The sequence below is a fragment of the Emys orbicularis genome, chromosome 9, assembly GCF_028017835.1.
Source record: "Emys orbicularis isolate rEmyOrb1 chromosome 9, rEmyOrb1.hap1, whole genome shotgun sequence".
In the NCBI taxonomy this organism is placed as follows: Eukaryota; Metazoa; Chordata; order Testudines; family Emydidae; genus Emys; species Emys orbicularis.
Genome location: NC_088691.1, coordinates 48229750 through 48237298, shown reverse-complemented (window position 1 = coordinate 48237298; position 7549 = coordinate 48229750).

Below are 7549 nucleotides of genomic sequence, written 5' to 3'. Positions count from 1 at the left end.
GGAGGCCCTCTGCCTGTGGGACTTTTGCATCCAGCATGCGATCCACCTGGAAGCCTCGCATCTCCCCAGCATCCAGAACATGCTGCCGGATGGCCTCAGCAGGTCCTTCTCTCACCATGAGAGGTCGCTCCATTCGGAGGTCATTGAGGCGCTCTTCTGAAGGGGGGTGGACCAGTTCATCACCAGACAGAACAGAAAGTGTCATCAGTTCTGCTCTCTCCAGGGCCTCGGCAGGGGTGCCTTTCCAATGCTTTTGTCCTATCATGGTCAGGAAACCTGATGTATGCCTTCCCACCCATTCCACTTATGGGCAAAGTCCTCTTCAAAATCAAGAGTCATTATGATCGCCCTGGCGTGGCCTCACCAGTATTGGTTTGGCACGCTCATGGAACTGGCCATGGTAGCCCCTTGGCCACTGCCCAGCCACCCGGACCTACTCTCGCAAGACTATGGTCGACTCCTGCACCTGAACCTTACCTCTCTCCACCTCAGGCTTGGATCCTGCATGGCTGAACCCAGAGGAACAGGCCTTCTCTAGTCAGATACAGAAGGTTCTCTTGGAAAGCAGAAAGCCCTCCACCAGAGCAACTTACCTGGCAAAGTGGAGGCGCTTCTGCTGGGCATCGGAGCGCAACATCTCCCCGACCCACTCGTTTCTGCAGTCCATCCTGGATTACCTGCTTCAATTAAAACACCAGGGCCATGCCTTCTCTTTGATCAAGGTGCACCTGTCAGCCATATCGGCCTTCCACCCTCGAGTCCAGGGCAAATTGGTATTCTCGCATGAGATGTCGATCAGGTTCCTGAAGGGCCTTGAATGGCTCTTTCCACTGATCTGGGACTTGGTTCCCCAATGGGACCTCAACCTAGTCCTCTCCAGGCTCATGGGCCACCCGTTTGAGTCAATGGCTTCTTGCTCCCTTTCCCATCTGTTGTAGAAGGTTGCTTTCCTTGTAGCGATTACTTCGGTGAGGCAAGTATCTGAGATTAAAGCCCTCACTTTGGAGCCACCGTATACGGTATTCTACAAGGACAAAGTCCAGCTGAGGCCCCATCCGGCTTTCCTACCTAAGGACCCTTTTCATGTCAACCAGGATATCTTCCTCCCAGTGCTCTGTCCAAAGCCGCACTCAGCCAGTGAGGAGAGGCGGCCTCACACTTTGGATGTCTGGTGCAACCTGGCTTTCTACCTGGAGTGCACCAAGCCCTTCCGCAGGTCGACCCAACTCTTTATCGCGACAGCTGACAGGATGAAGGGACTTCTGGAATCCTCTCAAAGGATTTCAAATTGGATCACGACTTGCATCCATACTTGTTTCAAGTTGGCGCAGGCCGTGCCTCCACCGATAGTGAAGGCTCACTCGACTAGGGCTCAGGCATCTTCGGCTGCCTTCCTGGCACATGTCCCTATCCAGGACAACTGCAGGGCCACAACATGGTCTTCAGTATACACGTTCACGATGCATTACGCCATCACCCAGCAAGCCAGAGATGATGCTGGATTTGGTAGAGCTGTGTTGCAATTGACATGTCCATGAAGACCTACCTGCCTCTGGTGGTACTGCTTGGGAGTCACCTACAAAGGAATGGACATGAGCAAGCACTCAAAGAAGAAAAGATAGTTACCTTTTCATAACTGAGATGTGTTGCTCATGTCCAGTCTCTGACCTGCCCTACTTCCCCACTGTCGGAGTTTCCGGCAAGAAGGAACTGAGAGTGGGGGGAGCTGGCATTGCACCTTATACCAGTGCATACGCGCGCCACTCCAGAGGGTGCCAGAACTGGTCCCTATGGATACCACTGAGGGGAAAACTTCCAGCACTGGTGCATGTGGCAAGCACAAACACCTACAATGGCATGGACATGAGCAACACATCTCGAAGACCAATAGTTATGGAAAGGTAACTGTCTTTTCCAGGGCTTGGTATGGCCACAGTACTGGAGACAGTACAAGGCTCTTCAGTATTGTGCCCTTCCTTGGCACTGGTGCAATCGATGCTGCAGCTGGTTCCGTGAAGGCTGTCTCCACCCTCAACATTGAGGCATGCAGGCACTCCATTACCATCATTTACAACAGGCCTGACCTTGCCTATGGCACCAACCTTTTCAGCACTGGTGGTGAGGACTACTTTGGGAGCACTGATCCTGACCTCATTCTGGGCTATGGATGAGTCGGATTGGCTATTGGCTCCTTCTGGAGTCGCCACTCCTATGTATCCGAGGTGCTGGGACTCCTCTCCTTCAGAGTTGGGCTTCACTTCACCTGAGGGCATCCAAGGGCCATCGGTGGACCACTACGGCTACCAAAGTTGGCATGTGCCTCAAGGCCAGGATGGAGGTCCCTTGCCTAGCGCCTTATCCTCCTCGGACCCAATGGGAGACTACTCACTCTCTGAGGTCTCGCTCATCGTCCAAGTCAAGAGCGAGATCTCCTGCTTGTGTGGCATTGGTGGCTGCGGATCAGATGCAAATTCAAACACCTGCAGTTCCCCTGCCCATGGAGCCCCAGAGTATCCTTCTCCGGAGGTGGTGTCCCAGGAGTAGGACCTGCTGGAGGTCCAGACAAGACTCATCCTTGTCCCTGGATGATGTGGTTTCACCTCATTCTTCCTCCTCTTCCATCCTGGAGGACTTTAAGGCATACCAGGACCTGTTATGCCAGCTGGCCTCCTCCCTGGGTACTCAGGCGGAGTTTTTCCAGAAAAATACCTATAAACTCATGGACATTCTCCAGCCCTCTGTCCCTGGGAGAGTGGCCTTCCCAATTAATGAGGTGCTCCTTGAGACTGCAAGCGCTTTTGGGGGCACACCAGCCTTGGTACCACTGGTAGCTAAGCAGTTGGGAAGCGCTAATTTATCCCAGTTCAGGGATATGAGGGGTTTTATTCCCACCTGACCCTGATCTCCCTGGTGGTCACAGGGCCCAGCAGGGCAGAGTCAAGTCCTCCCCCAGGAGGCTCAAAGCACCTAGACCTCTTAGGCAGAAAGATATACATCTCATAGTAACTTCAGATGAGTATTGGAAATCAGCAAGTGCTGCTGGCCAAATATGACTTCCTCAACTGGCTGGCTATGGCCAAGTTTGAGGAGCAATAGCCTGAGGGCTCCCAGGATGATTTTCAGGCATTTGTCTCTGAGAGCTGCTTGGTGGAAAAAATGTCTTTGCAATCTGCCCTGGATGCGGAATACACTTTGGCCAGGGTGATGGCCTTGGCAATTAATATGAGGAGGACTTTCAGGCTCCAAAACTCAGGGATTGCTCTGGATGCCCAGCAAGCTATTGAGGATATGCTATTCGATGGCTGAACCTTGTTTTCGGACAAGAATGATGAAACTCTCCATTCCTTCAAGGATTTGAGGGCTACCTTACGGTCTCTGGGGGTATATACATCACCTGAACAGATATACCATTATGGGGCTCAGCCATAGCACCCCTTTTGCAGCCCGTCACCCCCGAGACAGCAAGACTATCCCAGGAAGGATAAGTCTCATAAGAGGAAGCACTTGAGCTCAGGGCCCAGTCACTCAGTACACCCTCCTTTGATGCCTACTAAGTGCCCAATTTGACTCATTGAGCCAGAGCACTGAGCCAGTTGTTCTTCTTCCTCATTCATCATTCCCCGTTCCTCTGGGGACAGGCTGGCTTGCTTTTACAATGCCTGGGTCTCTATAACATCTGACAGCTGGGCCCTAGACACTGTCAGATTGGGCTATGCCATCCAGTTCCTCTGAACGCCCCCTCCCCACTCCTCTTCAGGGACCCCTCTCATGAGATACTGCTCTTCAAGCAGGTCAGTTCTCTGATAGTATTGGAAGTGGTGGAGGAGGTCCTGCAAGAACACTGCAGCCCCAGATTCTACTCCAGGTATTTCCTGATACCAAAATCCAAGGGTGGGATGAGGCCCAAACTCAACAAGTTCATCAAATATGTGAGGTTCTGTGTGGTCACTCTGTCAGCTAGCCTCCCTGTTTTGTCCCAGAATGACTGGTTGGCTGCTCTGGACCTTCAAGATGTTTACTTCCATATGGCCATTCTACCAAATCACAGGAAATATCTTTGCTTCATGGTAGGAGACCACCACTTTCAGTAGATGATTCTCCCATTCGGCCTCTCTTCTGCCCCCTGAGTCTTCACCAAATGCATGGTGGTGGTCATGGTGCACCTCAGGAGGAAAGGAATCCATATCTTCCCTTACCTCAATGACAGATTGTTGAAGGGCAGCTCCAGAGAGGAGGTTCTTGCCCACATCGACACCACTCTATGCTTGCTCGACTGTTTGGGACTCATTCTAAACACCATAAAGTCAACTTTTGGCCCCCCACTCAGCAAATAGAGTTCATTGGAGCCCTGTTAGAATCCATGAAGTCAAGGGTGCTCCTGCAGACTGACCGCTTTCCAGGCGATTTGACACTTGTGCCTCAGTCTGTAACCATAGTTGTCCATGACAGTTAATGTATGCATGAACCTATTGGGCCACATGTCCGCTTGTACCCAGGTGGTCCATCTTGCCAGGTCATCCTCTTCAGATGTGGCTCGGGACGGTTTACTGCTCTGCCCTGCATTCTCTAGACAGGTTGGTTCACCTTCCTCCATCAGTCCTGGAGTCCTTGCGCTGGTGGGAGTCCCCACCCAATGTGTGCCAAAGGGTCCCCTTCACTCTCCCACCAAGTCACTGGTTATTGATGTGTTCCTCTTGGGTTGGGAAGCGCATCTGGACTTGCTGCAGGTGCAGGGTCTGTGGTCGGAACAGGAGACCACACTCCATATCAACATGTTGGAGCTTTGGGCCATCCACAACACACGTCTTGCCTTCCAGTATCGGATCAGGCATTCACTGGTTCACATGCTCATGGACAAAACCACTGTGATGTACTATGTGAACAAATAAGGGAGAGCTCACTCAAGAGTACTCTGCCTGGTTGTGAGTTCAATCCTTGAGGGGGCCACTTAGGGATCTGGGGCAAAAATCAGTACTTGGTCCTGCTAGTGAAGGCAAGGGGCTGGACTCGATGACCTTTCAGGGTCCCTTTCAGTTCTATGAGATAGGTATCAAAGAGGACATCACCCTGATAGCTGTCCATGTACCATGGGTCCAGAACCATCTCTTGAATCATCTCAGCAGAGTTTTCTCCCCAAGCCACGAGTGGTCCCTATAAAGATGAAGATCTTTCAGATGATGTTCACAATTGATATCTCTTTAACAAGGGAAAATAGAAAGTGTTGCCTATTCTATTCTTGAGAGGGGCTCAGCCCAGGCTCCCTGTCTGATGCTTTCCACTGCAGCTGGAACTTGACCTTGCTGTTAGCATTTCCTCCTATCCTGGTCCTTCCCCAAGTCATCGTCAAGCTCAAGGCGGATTGAGCCAGACTCATCCTCATTGCCCTGGCGTGCCCAAGGCAGCACTGTTCTCAGATCACCTTGCTCTGCCTGTTCAGCCTCCCCGCCACTTCCTCTCCTTTCTGACCTCTTCACACAGGACCGCAGCTGCACCCTGCATCTTTCGGTGTGGCTGTTGCATGGCTGAACAAGGAGGAAGAGCATTGCTCAGAGGCTGGCCAAAAGGTTCTACTTAACAATAGAAAGCCTTCCACCAGAATGGCCTACTTGGTGAAGTGGAAGAGGTTTTCTGTGTGGTCCTTGGCCCATGGAACCAATCCAGCAGAGGCTTCTATCCAGGACATCTTGGAGTACCTGTTGCACCTTCAGGAATCGGGCCTAGCACTCAGCTCTCTCAAAGTGCACTTGGCATCGGTATTGGTGTTTCATCCAGCAGTGGGTAGCATAGGCTGTGGAAGGCTGTGCCATCTCAAACAGGCAGGCATGTCCCTGCCCATGCTCACCCCCAAGCCCACTCCTGCTTGCTTCCAGTTCCCTTCCCAGCACTCTTCCATGGCTGAGAGGCTGGGGTGGGCAGACTGGGGCTGGTGCTCACAAGGCCTGGGGCTGGGGCCACACCACGCCGCCCGTCCGCTCGGTGCTGGGGTTGGGGCCGTTGCGACTGCGTCACCCGCCTGGCTCTCCAGGGCTGGGGCTGGGGCCTCCTTTCACACAGTTCTCCAGGGAAAAGGTTACACTTTAGCCATATCCATAGTTTGTATCCAAGGTGGTCTCAGTTTCACTTGACCTAGCCTATATTTTTCCCCAAACTGCATTCCTCCCTGAGGAGCAATGCCTCCATATGCTAGACAATAGATGCTGTCTAGCCATCTATCAGAAGAGGACAGAACAGTTTCATGCTTCACCTTGCCTGTTTGTATCATGCAGACCACATGAAAGGTTAAGCGGTCTCTGCACAGACTCTGCACAGTCTGCCATCTTTAGATGGATATCAACTTGCTTCAAGGCTGCATATGAGATCGTATGAGCTACACCTCCTCAACAGATAAGGGCATGTTCAACAAGAGCACAGGTATTGTCGGTGGCGTTCCTCAATGACATTTCCATATTGGACATTTGTAGAGGAGCCACATGGTTGTCCATTGATACTTTTACAGACCATTATGCAATCACTGCTTCTTCCAGAGCAGATGCTAATGTCGGAAGAACAGTCCTGAGATCCTTGCTCAGGTAGACTCCGAGCCCTGCTCACTAATCACCTACTTGGAATACGGGTCTGCATCTACTCGAAGAAGAAGAAATGGTTACTTACTGTGTAACTGTGGTTCTTTGAAATTTCACGCAGACATGTACTCCACAACTCACCCTCTGTCCCCTCTGTATTGGAGTCTTCTCTTGAATGTTCAGTGCAAAGGAACTGAAGGGGGTTGGGGTGGCGCCACCTCATATAGCCAGCAGAGGGGTTACAGACACCAGGCACAAGCGGCACCCCTCTACAGGTACTGCTAGGCAAAAGGCTCTGGCGTGCAGTGCACACGCACCTACTTGCAATACACGTCTGCATCACATCTTGAAGAACAGTAAGTAACTGTTTCAAGAGTGATTGGAGCAGGGGGGACTGGACTGTGGGTCTCCCACCTCCCAGGTGGGTATCCTTCCCACTGGACTACAGAATCATTCCCTCTGTCTCTGCTCCACTGACAGTTCCATTGTGGATAGATACTTAAGTAGCCATTCAGTGAGAGAGAGAATGATTCTGCATGGGTGCACCCACGGGGAAAAATTAATGGGTGCTCTGCACCCACCGGCAGCCAAACTCCCCTCCTGCCCCCCCTCCTCCTTCCCCCCTCCTGAGCACGCCGCGTCCCTGCTCCTCCGCCTACCTCCCAGCGTTTCCCACCCGGCCACCGCCAAACAGCTGTTTGGCAGCGTTGGCACACTCTGCGGGAGGGAGGGAGGAGCGGGAACGTGGCGCACTCAGGGGAGGAGGCGGGGCCGGGGTGGGGATTTGGGGAAGGAGTTGGAATATTGGCAGGGAGGGGGCGCAGTTGGGGCGGGGACTTTGGGGAAGGGCTTGGAATGGGGGCAGGGAAGGGGTGGGAAGAGGTGGGGCAAGGGTGGGGACTCATGGAAGGGGTAGAGTGGGCGTGGGGCCAGAAGCAGAGGTGGGGGGTCGAGCATCCACGGGAAAGAGGGGAAGTCGGCGCCTA